This window comes from Pseudochaenichthys georgianus, chromosome 9 (genome assembly GCF_902827115.2).
Source record: "Pseudochaenichthys georgianus chromosome 9, fPseGeo1.2, whole genome shotgun sequence".
Classification (NCBI taxonomy): Eukaryota; Metazoa; Chordata; class Actinopteri; order Perciformes; family Channichthyidae; genus Pseudochaenichthys; species Pseudochaenichthys georgianus.
The window spans coordinates 2,429,981-2,442,514 of record NC_047511.1 but is presented as its reverse complement, the minus strand read 5'-3'; the positions used below and the strand labels follow the sequence as shown (position 1 = coordinate 2,442,514).

The window sequence follows — 12,534 nt, the reverse complement described above, 5'->3', positions numbered from 1 at the left end:
CAAGCTCACCGTTCCCAGAGGTATGGACGGAGGAGATGTGGCGGAGGAAACAAGAGGCATACCCGTGGATAGACTACAAAGCTGGGAAACTGGGCTGCAAAGTTTGTTCATCCATATCTGATGTATCAGTCTTCAAAACGCAAGGTGTGTGTGTGTGTGTGTGTGTGTGTGTGTGTGTGTGTGTGTGTGTGTGTGTGTGTGTGTGTGTGTGTGTGTGTGTGTGTGTGTGTGTGTGAAAAAAAAGCAGCGCTGTCTGCTTATTTGCAATGTAGGCTAGGCCTAATCAGAATAATTTCCAGTCCAGATTCAATGTTTGCATTAGTAGGCTATATATATTTTTCGTTTTGTTTATTTAATAAGTTAATTTCAGGACAACTTTGGGAATTTTGTTTGTTTGTTATGAGTTTTAAATAGATTTTGAAAGTGGAGATAGAGAGAGAGAAAAGCAGCGCTGTCTGCTTAGTTGCAATACTGTAGTTTATGCAATTTAGGCCTATACATTGTTTATGTAACGTATGTGCCAGTGTGTCCATGGTTTTGAGTCTGTGTGTGTCTGTTGAGCGCAGCGCCGTCTGCTTTTTGCAGTACAGTAAGTAAAGTAGGACTAAGCATACCGGTAGTTTCTGTGGACCTGTCTGCCCGTTTTGTGAGTGCAATGCGCGCGTGCGCACTTGTTTTGGATGACCTAATTTAAAATAGCGTCCCCCCAGTAAAAAAATCTCCACTACACCACGGTTTAAAAGTAAAACAAATATGATGGCGGGCAAACTATTTACATTGCAATTATAATTTGTTTGTTCTTTGGATTGTATTTTCCTAATTTACAAAATGACAATGTAACTAGTCGATACATACTAAAACAAACACTGAAGGCCTACGAAAGACACAAGCAAGATATGTTATAAAAATGTCTTTATCGTCCATTTATTCTTTTAAATTAAGAATAGTGTACTAATAACTAATGTTGGTGCACATTTATATAAAGTTGGTTATGATCAGGAATATCCCATCTGTACTTTGGTGCCCTGTCCCAGGTACAACTTAAGTAGGTATTAATCAATGTGTACATATAGTTTACTATCATTTTTAGTCATGCATAGTAGGCTACTGCCTTCCTGATTGCTTTATTTTGAGAAACCTATTCTGCACCTACCTTGGTTTTAAGAGAGTCCAATACCCTGAGACTGTTCAGTCTCATAAAACATGCTCAATTAACTTATTCAAAACACAAGCTCACAATCAAGTCAGATGGGAGATCTACAGAAGCAAAGTGTGATAGACAAAGATGTATTACTGAGATTCTTTTTTTAAACAAACAGAAAATAAATCTTTGTTGTTCCACGAGGCCGTTGTACCTACATTCAACTACCTTCTGCCTGAAATCCCTGTGACATTATTGTTGTAACCGACTAGCTGTGTGGGACATTATCACAATACATATTTAAGCGAAATGACTTTGATTTTAAAAGATCTTTCGCTGTATTACTAGCTTCGTCAACATGCTTTGGTGAAGGCGTATTCTTTCAATATGATGGACTTGAATAGTTGGATATTATTAGACGTCTAAAAGGACAACATTTTGTAGTTTGTTAGTAGAGTTGCTTTACTTTAATTGCAATGCTAATACCAATTTAGCATAGTGGTAGCACTAACTGCTAACAAGGTTTTGATACAGTATGCAGAGGCTGGCTGTAAGTGCCTGCTAGCATGTTCAATGTTTTGGGCTGAATTGTACTAGGCCTAGGGGAAGATGCTAATGTTATTTAACTTCTAGATCTAGGCCGTCCAACGCGCCAGCGGCGGGGTCGTACACCGCTGCGCCGGGGCCGCCCGCGGCCGCGCCGGGACCCCCGGCTGTGCCGGGGCTGTCCATTGCGCCGAGGCCGCCCGTGGCTGCGCCGAGGCGGACTGCCGCGCCGGCGGCCGGTGCACCGGTTGTAATGGAGCAGCAGGTGGCTGCTGCTGAGGGAGGGGTGTCACCCACGGTGGCGGCCGCTAACGCGGCCGCTACGGTGGTGGAGGGCCCCCCTCCGGAGGCGGCCGCTGCTGCTGACAGCAACGCTGCTCCTGAGCAGTCGGCGGTGGCGCGCGATGTGCCGTCTCGGACGCGGGGCGGGCGAGGGCGCGCTGTACAGCGCGGTTCTGCTGCTGTGCCCGGCTTGCGGTGCGGTGGTGTTGCACAGAGTGTGGGTGATTATGTCCAGGAAAATGAGGTGGTGGTTTTGTGTGAAGCAGAGGAAAAGGGGGATGGGAGAAAAAAAGATAAAAAAACAAATACAAATGGTGAAAAAAAACCTGGAATAATCAATGAACCACAAGGTGATTTGGCAAAAGAAAATGTAGGCACAGGTGAAGTCAGTAAAGCACAGGAGGAAGATATAGATAGGGAAACACATTTGGACAAAACACGAGAGGAGAAGAAAACATGTTGTGAGCAGGTGGAGGTTGCTGAGATGGAGGCAGAGGAGGTCGCAACAGAAATGATAAATAAAAAAAAGACTGCTACTAAACGCAGGAGGAATAAAAAGGATGTACCAACCGTTGCAAAAAGCATTAAAGTAGTGAGTGAGGGAAAGGAAGAAAGAGAGCAAGAACAGGTGGATGAGAGTTGGGATGATTGTGTGTGTGACAGCAGTGATGTGCCAGGTTTTTTGAGCAGTAGCCAACAAAAAAAAATGTACTCGGCTGAAATGATAAAAAATTACCTGGTGCAGACAAAAAACCAACATAATGTGATCATAGAAGAATATTTCCCAGATTTGTCAGTTTTTTGTGCCTCAGCAAGACTCCACATAAGCCGGAAAGAGCAGTCTGTCCTGGATGAGCTGGAAATATACAGACTAAAAAGAATTGTTACAAAAGTGAGGAAGCAAATGGGCAGCGTTGATTTTAAAAACCTCGATGTCTGTGTTTAATTTATTTGTTTTTATTTTTGCTTTTAACATCTCACTTGAAATGGATACTTTTAGAGTGGGAAGTTTAAATGTAAATGGAGCCAGAGAGGAAAGAAAGAGGGCTTTAATATTTCAGACTGTCCTCTTTTTACAAGAGACGCACAGCGACGTTTTTAATGAGACGGACTGGAGAAAGACACCAGAGCCTGTTTTAGATATTGTAACTACGCAAGGAACAAAACTTGAAGTTGTTGCCTGTTACAAATACCTTGGTATCTGGCTTGATGATTGTCTCTCTTTTAAACTGCATGTCAATAACCTGCTAAAAAAGCTGAGGGTTAGACTAGGGTTCTTCTACAGGAACAAGTCCTGTTTCTCGCTTGAGGCCAGGAAAAGGCTCTGTGACCTTTGACCTGTGCTGGACTATGGGGATCTGGTCTATATGAATGCACCTGCCCATTGCCTGGTCAAGTTAGATGCTGCGTATCACAGTGCACTAAGATTTGTGACAAACTGTAAAGCATTAACCCATCACTGTACCCTGTGTGCAAGGGCTGGTTTGCTTTCACTAACTGTACGGAGGCTCAGTCACTGGTACATTTTTATATACAAAGCCATGTTAGGGAAACCTCCATCTTATATCTGCTCCCTGATCTCACGGCGAATTGTAAGTGGCTACTGCCTGAGATCGCATGCTGTGGTTTTATTAAATGTGCCAACTGCTAGGACTGTCTTAGGGAAGACAGCTTTTAGATGCGCAGCTCCTCTGTCTTGGAATAGTCTGCAAATTAAATGGAAGCTGAACAATCTGGTGCCACTAAATGTTTTTAAAGCTCGGTTGGATGCTAGTCAATCGGAAGCTATTGGTACCTTTTCATGTGGATAATTATGTACATGATGCTGGATGATGTCCTTTTGTTGTTCTGTTTATGTTTTTATGTTTCATGTGGAACTACTTGAGCAGGTCTCCCTTGGAAAAGAGATCAATGATCTCAATGGGATTTTATCTGTATAAATAAAGGTTTGAAATGAAATGAAAGGAGTGGGAGGGGGAAGTCATTTTAAGCCTCAACACCTCTCTTAGTGGGGGGGTGGGCTTCCTCCTCTCCAAGTCTTTTAGTCCTGTCTCTCTGGAGGTCGAGCATTTTATCAATGGGAGGTTGCTTTTAATAAAAGTACGGTTTTACCTTTTTACAGCTGTTTTTGTGAATGTGTATGCTCCAACAAACCGTGCAGAGAGGAAGCTGTTTTACTCAAAGTTAATGATGTTTTAAACAGTTGTGCCACGGAGGATTTTTTATTCTTGGGTGGGGATTTTAATTGTACAGAAAATGCATCTTTGGATCGCAACCATGCAGAGCCGTATCCAGCATCCCAGCATGCTCTGAGGCAGCTGGTCCACTCCCACGGCCTGGTGGATGTATGGAGAAGGATGCACGCAGACACCAGGCAGCACACCTGGTCCCACATCAGAGAGAATAGAATCTCATCAGCTAGACTAGATCGTTTTTATTGTTTTAAGCATAATTTTAATATTTTTAAAATGTGCAACATATCACCTGCTGGTTTTACGGATCACTCTTTGCTTTTATGTAATGTTTTTATTAGAAATGTTTTACCCAGAAGTGCATATTGGCATTTTAACTCGGTTTTAACATTTGATAAACATTTTAAAGAGGCCCTTATTTATTTCTGGAGTGTTTTTAGGCAGAGAAAGGGAGATTTTAGCAGTCTTAGGCAGTGGTGGGACCATGGTAAGACTGAAATAAGATTGCTCTGCCAACAGCACCCCCTCAATGTCACACAAGACATCATTAGATCTATGAAAGACCTGGAGAGTGATATAGTGGAACTAGAAACAATAAGTGAAACCACAGGAGATCGAGGATATATTGAAATCCTCAAAGAGAAAAAAAATGGCTTTAGCCAACCTGCTGGACGTTAAAGTTCAGGGTGCACTAGTCAGGTCCCGGTTCCTCAACACCAACGAGATGGATGCTCCCACTAGCTTCTTCTTCGGCCTGGAGAAAAAGAATGGGCAGAGGCGAGTGATCCACTCACTGCTGTCAGACACAGGGCAGGAAATAACAGAGCCAAGCCAGATCAGGAGGCGAGCTGTGAGCTTTTATTCCACCCTCTACACAAGCGAGTATGAGGAGGGGGAAACTCTGTCCGAGGGGTTCTGCAAAGAACTACCTCAGGTCTCCGAGGAGACCAACTCACAGCTCGAAGGGCCGTTAACGATCCAGGAGCTGCAGACCGCCCTGCAAGGCATGCAGGGACGGCGGGCTCCTGGTATCGATGGCCTCTCCGTAAAGTTTTATAAAGCCTACTGGGACGTCTTGTCACATGACATTTTAGACGTTTTTAATGAAAGTCTGGTCTCTGGCTCGATGCCGATGTCCTGCAGGAGAGCGGTGATCACGCTGCTACCAAAAAAAGGAAACCTGCAGGACATCAAAAACTGGCGCCCTGTGTCTCTGCTGTGTGTGGATTACAAACTTCTGTCCAAGGCTTTGGCCACCAGGCTGGGGAGGGCTGTGGAGCAGGTCATCCACCGGGACCAGACCTACTGTGTGCCCGGCAGGTCCATGGTGGACAATGTCCACCTGATTCGAGATGTTTTGGAGGTCTCCAGCTCATTGGGCATTGATACTGGTCTGATTTCTCTAGATCAGGAAAAGGCTTTCGACCGCGTTGAGCACAGCTTCCTCTGGAAAGTAATGGAGAAGTTTGGGTTCAGCGCTGGTTTCATAGCCAAGATCAAGGTGTTGTACAATAAGATTGAGAGTGTGCTGAAGTTCAACGGTGGGCTGTGTGCTCCGTTTAGAGTGTGTAGAGGGGTCCGACAGGGCTGTGCTCTGTCTGGCATGCTCTATGCACTCTCCCTAGAACCCCTCCTCAACAAAATACGCTCCAAACTGCAAGGGCTGTTTTTACCTGGTTTTAGTAGAGGCATGGTTTTATCCAACACATCCTCACTCCCAGGTCGGCCTATATTGACGTTATGTCAAGTCCCCTGCCGGCTTTTTCCAACGCAAGGGGGGGGGCCTTAGCGTCCATTTTCAACGCAAGGGGGGGGGCCTTAGCGTCCATTTTCAGCTTTCCGGGATGTCCATGTGCTTCTATGGACGCTCATGGAAGCACGGCATTCGTTTGTGTCCACTGCCCTTAAAGGCAATGTGAGCGTCCATTCTCATTGGATAGCGGAGAATTGTACACCCGGAAGTAAATATTCCCCTTACTGACGATTGATTTTACAGTGATATCTGCACTACTCATCGACTAAAAAACACCAGATTATCCTTGTTAATTACACAACATTGATTGGTTTAAATTGTGTGCAATGCTTTTGTATTTTTCCCCTTCGATTCGGAGAAACAAATCTTTTTTCGGAGTAAAGGGTGGCAGAAGACACTACACTACCCAGAATCCCCAGCTATCATTTCTCCCTGCAGAAAAAGAAAACATGGCCGAACTTCGTTTTATTCTGGGTGTAAAATGCCTATTTTAAAGTTACTTTGGCCATTAAAATGCGTTTTGATGTCATTTGATGCGAGAAATATGAGTTGTTATTTCAGATTATGTGTGCAGTGGATGTACATGATCTTTAGTTTGCTAGTTATTACGAAGATTACTTCAGGAAATTGCGTCCAACGTTTTCATTGTTACCAAGGTGGTTGCTAGGGACGCTGCTATCGATATTATTTATGTTATGTTGTGTAACTGTTTAATGGTGTTATCTGTATTGCTACCCCCTTCCCCGTCAATGTATAGTGTTGGTCCACAGCGCAAACATATTAGTTTAACAAAATCCGCATCTAAAGATACGTTATTTCCCCTTGTGCAATTCCAGTCTCACATCTCACAGCACATCGTCATTAACAAATACCGGAAACAGACCGAAAACATTTAAAAAAAATAAAATAATACCTTATTCCGAGTGTGCTTGCTTTTCTCTTTGAAAGTCATCACATAACGGCATTGTAATACACGGTTCGGCTGCATTACATATTACATATCTGCCGTAGTTCTGTATTTATAGAGCCCTGATGAGAAGACAAACATGAGGAACTGAAAACGTGACGTGGATCATAAATATATCAACAATTAAACAACATCTTACATTTCTTTTCACACAATACGTCTCCTTGCCGTATCAACACTAATTCGGCTCACTTTTATATTTGATCCAATTGGTAGATAGGCTGTATTTACACCATAAAGGTGCACAGCTGATATAAAGGGACACCTAGTGGTTAAAGCATGTTATTGAATTTCATTATTTTTATTATTAGATATTAATAGGATCCCTATAAAGTATATTCATTACTCGTTATTCTCTACTAATAGTTAATTAAAGACTGTATATAATGACTATTTTGCACATCCCGTTCAAGATTTCAAGATGTTCTAAGGTTTATTGACATCATATAGGCCTACACAACTGTGGTGTAGTTCTGCACTGAATGAAAAACTTGGGTCGCAGGTTCCTCAACAGTGCATTACAAGACATCTATCAATATGTGTGCATACCTCCAGCAATGTTAACTATGTTGAAGCACTTATTTTAACTGATATTATACATAATGTATTATGCTCTTATAAGATGTATGCAGATATTTCATCTCCGGCCTTGTCAGGTATTGAACAATCAATAAATAAAGAACACAGAATTGTTAAATATAAAACACAGAATTTGTGTGATTATACTAAATGATTTACAAATAAACACCTCTGCATATTTAACTGTTACACATGCTGATGTAACGCAAATGTTCCAACTTGGGATCAATAAAGTATATCTTATCTTAAGCTGATCGATGGCTACTGCCATATTTGCAAAATGTGCCTCTGAACCTTGACAAGTGCATGTTTCAGGCTTATCAATGAATGTAATGTAATGTTATCAATTAACAACAGGAGGGGTCACAAACATAAGTCCAGCTGTTAAATAAAGCTCTTCTGACCTTAGCTGGCGTGTGGGTATATATATTAATACTGCCCATTATGGGCACCAGCAATTTTCACCCATTTATTAATTATATGTTTTAAATGTGAGTGTTTCCTGTCCCCTAAACCTCCAGGGATGTACACAGTTTAATACTGGCAACTTCTTATTATGGGAAATACGAAAACGTCTTTTAAAACTACAACTCCCAGTAGAGACGTGCCATAGAGAACATGTTGCGAAACAGAATAGCCAGCATGTGTAGTTCTGGGGACGGGGTGGGGGAGGGGGGGGACGCGGTGGACCCGTTCAAATCCAGTTTTGGACAGTCTGCCGTGGTTCCATCCCATTTCAAGTGCTGTTCGAGGCTCGGTAACCCTCGGAGCACACTCTCCAATCACAGAGCTTGAGGACTATCACGGGGTTTGTCAAACAGAGCACATGGTGTCCAAACGATAGCTGGGGATTCTGGGTAGTGTAGTGTCTTCATTGCCTTTAAGGGCAGTTGACACAAACGAATGCCGTGCTTCCATGAGCGTCCATAGAAGCACATGGACATCCCGGAAAGCTGAAAATGGACGCTAAGGGCCCCCCCCCTTGCGTTGAAAATGGACGCTAAGGCCCCCCCCCTTGCGTTGGAAAAAGCCGGCAGGGGACTTGACATAACGTCAACATAGGCCGACCTGGGAGTGAGGATGTGTTGTTTTATCAGCATATGCGGATGATATCATTGTTTTTATTAGAGACCAAAAAGAGACAGACATTTTAGTTAACGTCGTGAGGGATTTTAGTTCAGCATCGGCAGCGAGGGTGAATTGGAAGAAAAGTGAGGCCCTCGCTGTCGGTGAGTGGAGTGGCGGTCTCCCAGTTCTTCCCCAGAACATGATATGGAAGAAAGATGGGCTAAAGTACCTGGGTGTGTTCCTGGGTAATACAAGCATAGTCCTGAGGAACTGGGAGGACGTCATAGGAGAGATAGAGGGAAAGCTGTCCAAGTGGAGGTGGCTGCTCCCTCAGATGTCTTTTAAAGGTAGAGTGTTGGTTTTAAACAACCTTGTGGCATCCCAACTGTGGCACCGTCTTACCTGTGTGGACCCTCCCTCGGGCTTACTAGCCCAAATACAAAAGAAGTTGGTGGATTTCTTTTGGGAGGGTCTACACTGGCTGCCACAGGGGGTGCTGTTTTTATCTAGAGAGGAGGGGGGACAGGGCCTTATCCACCTGGCCAGCCGAACAGCCACTTTTAGGATACAGTTTCTACCATAGACATATAAAGAGTAGACGCCGCATCGACCGCTGCTGCCTATTGGCGCTGACGAGCCGTGGGGCCGCCATCTTGGACCGGTCACCCGCTCCACTCAGTGTAATCTGTCTGGCAGGCGCAATGAAGTGTCAGCGCATTTTATCAATCATAACTCGCTGAATACAAAACTGATTTTCACGGGGGGGGGGTTTCTGCAAACGTCATATATGTAGGCATGATACCGGACACATGATTCGGCGTATTTTAATATTCATAGTAGGCTTAACAGCAATAGAATATTCTGGTATTTGATAGCCTATGTTATGTATGATAGGTATTTTGCAAAAGACACACGATATATAATATATACACACACACACATAAAAAAACACTAATGGTCTATATGATAGAGAAGCAGATTGTGTAGGCCTATACTCAGCTATTTTAATAAGTTGAAAAATGAAGAAACAATAATACATTATACATAGACAGAAGTTATATATCAGTAAAAATGAATATCTATGTCATAAAAAATGAAAATGTACTTCTACATCTATATAAAAAATGTAAATGTTCAAGTTAAACACAAGAACATGACACCACCCCGCCCAAACCATATTTACACAAAGTTGCTCATGACACCCGAATGCCCCGTGCATGCGGCTCCTCCAAAGCATGACTGAGAACCTCTTTCTCATATCTTTGTCTTTGGGAAACCATCAAAATAAAAACGGGAGATTTGAGAGTCAACACAAAAACATTTTAAGAAGGAGGTCAAGCTTATTTTCTTCCTTCTTCTTCCTAGATAGATTAGATTAGATTTTAGATTTAGATTAGGACCCTTTGTGTTTCAGGTGACAAAGACTTCGTCAGGTAATATGCAATGGGAGCCTTCCAATGTCCGTGTAGGCCAACCACCATGAACACAAGAGCCTCAGTAGCAGCATCGGTCTCATTGTTTCCATCACCCATGTCTACAAAAGCAGACATTGACTGGTTATGTGGATTATATTGCACATGTTTTCTGATGGCCATGTCATCCAACATGAGTGAAACACATCCATATCTAGCCTGGTCGTCCTGGCATCTTCTCTCCAGCATCATCTTGTTCAGGCCAGGCTTGCCATCCACCGAACACAGCCACCTGTAAAAAAATTGAGAAGTAGCTATTTAACGTACTTGCAACCGTAATTTCCAAAAATGAAATTGAACAACATTAAGACTACCTTTTTGTTTGTATGCCTTTGGACCATGTAGATGGAGTGTGAGGGCAAACTCTCTGTGGTCCTTGGAGTACTCATGGCCCTGCTTTGCCTTCAAGTCTATTTGAAGATCTGAAATTGTATGAGAAAAAATTAATAAGTCCCCTTCATATAATAACAAAGGAGTTTAATAAAGAGTGTAAGAGTAAGATGTACATGAATCTCAAAGTGCTACTTTCATCTTCCCTGAGTAGAAATCAAGCCTCTTTGAGTTCTTCATTAATGAGGTTCTTTTCCCTCAAATCCCCCAAAAGAGTCCTCACTGTGGTCTCTGCCCTCTTTTCTCTAGCCATGGCATTCTTCCTCTCTCGCTCGAGACTCTCCACTCTTGCTAAAGCTTCATTGAGTCTGGCCTTAAGAGCAGTAGGAGAAGCAGGCGAGACATAGCTATGATCCTAGAAAGAGGGATGAACATGGTTTGAGTGATGTTTCACTTCACACACATCACTTTGACACAACTAGAGTATGGCCCACATTCTTTCTTATAGTCATCACCTGTCAAAGCCACTGCCAGCATCATGTGTGTGTGTGTGTGTGTGTGTGTGTGTGTGTGTGTGTGTGTGTGTGTGTGTGTGTGTGTGTGTGTGTGTGTGTGTGTGTGTGTGTGTGTGTGTGTGTGTGTGTGTGTGTGTGTGTGTGTGGTGTGTGTGTGTGTGTGTGTGTGTGTGTGTGTGTGTGTGTGTGTGTGTGTGTGTGTGTGTGTGTGTGTGAGGAATGCATGTTCAACATGTCTTCAATTGTGTGTTTATTTGTGAGTGTGTTTAATATGAGTGGCAGCAAACAAGAGAGATTTGACTTTGTCTAGGACCATTATGATATGATGTTGAAAATAGAAATACTCACATCATTAGGCTGAGGTTGTGAGTGTGAGGTTGAAGCTTCTGGGTCGTCCTGAGGGGCCACAGACAGGCTCTCTTCAGCTTTTCTGGAAGTAGACGTAGTCCTGCCCTTTTCTGGCTAAAATGAAAAAGCAGAATAACACACACACACACACACACACACACACACACACACACACACACACACACACACACACGTATGTCACCCTGCCCTGTTATTGATAATAGAATATTTACATTTATGAATGCTAATAACCGTATGATGATACACCTACTCTTTGGAGGTGAACCGGGAAGCTGAAGATGGAGGGAATAACACCATCTCTGAGTCGGACAATCTGTCCTGTCAAACTCGTCCTGCTTACAATGCTCACTGCAAATCACGGATGACTCGCTTGCAGTGAACCCTTCCCTCCTCAAAGCAACTTCCCACTTCTTTCTCATATCTTTGTCTTTGGGAAACTTTCAAAATAAAAACGGGAGATTTGAGAGTCAACACAAAAACATTTTAAGAAGGAGGTCAAGCTTATTTTCTTCCTTCTTCTTCCTAGATAGATTAGATTAGATGTTACTGTATTCATCCCACAACGGGGACATTCACTTGTTACAGCAGCGATTTATAAAGTCTCAGTTGGCCATGAACATAATGTTTGCTGGCTACGATTTCGCTGGCGGACATCAATACAGTACAATAATATTCTATTTACAAAATACAACCAATTATAATGTTGAATCTTACTTGTGAAAAGTAATCCCCCGACCCCTGTTCGCAATCGTCCGCCGATTTGCACAGCAATATGCCGCACAGTGCTCTGGCATCTTGAAACCTCTGCTGTCTCTGGGTAGAATGTCTGTAGGGTGACCGGTCCAAGATGGCGGCCGTATTTCTTGCGCCCCAGCAGCCAATGCGGCGTCTACTCTTTATATGTCTATGGTTTCTACAGAGGTATCTGACTGGCCCGGCTGATTTGGTGTGGAGAGATGTGAGCAGCTGCATTCTCCGACGCGTGAGTAACCTGGGGCTGGATGCTGCTCTGTTTTTAACTGATTTAAACATTTGAAAGTTAAGTGGGCTACCTCCTTTTTATCAGGGTGTTTTTAAATCTTGGGCCCTTTTTAACCATAAAAGGTGTCCAAGGACTGACTCTCTGTACTGGTTGTTGAGGGAGCCTCTCATTCACAGAGCCAGGTTGGACGTCAGCAGCAGCGAAACACCTGGCCTGACGGTGGCGCTGTGCCGATCCAAGACCCTGTGCCTTCAGCAGCTGGTGGATGCAGTGGGGCCGGAGCTGAGCGATGCCCGGGCCTTGGGCTCTCTGCTGGGTCTGCACTCTGTCCGGGTGGA

The 12,534-nt window shown here is 43.5% G+C and overlaps 1 long non-coding RNA gene across 1 annotated transcript; it reads right to left on the bottom strand.

Annotated features, from left to right (window-relative positions):
* Positions 1-10,441: 10,441 nt before the first annotated feature.
* Positions 10,442-11,648, bottom strand: LOC139434372 (uncharacterized). Its single transcript, XR_011643719.1, has 3 exons — positions 11,465-11,648; positions 11,194-11,307; positions 10,442-10,745 (listed from the first exon to the last, which is right to left on the bottom strand). It is a non-coding gene; the product is annotated as an uncharacterized lncRNA (long non-coding RNA).
* Positions 11,649-12,534: the final 886 nt, after the last annotated feature.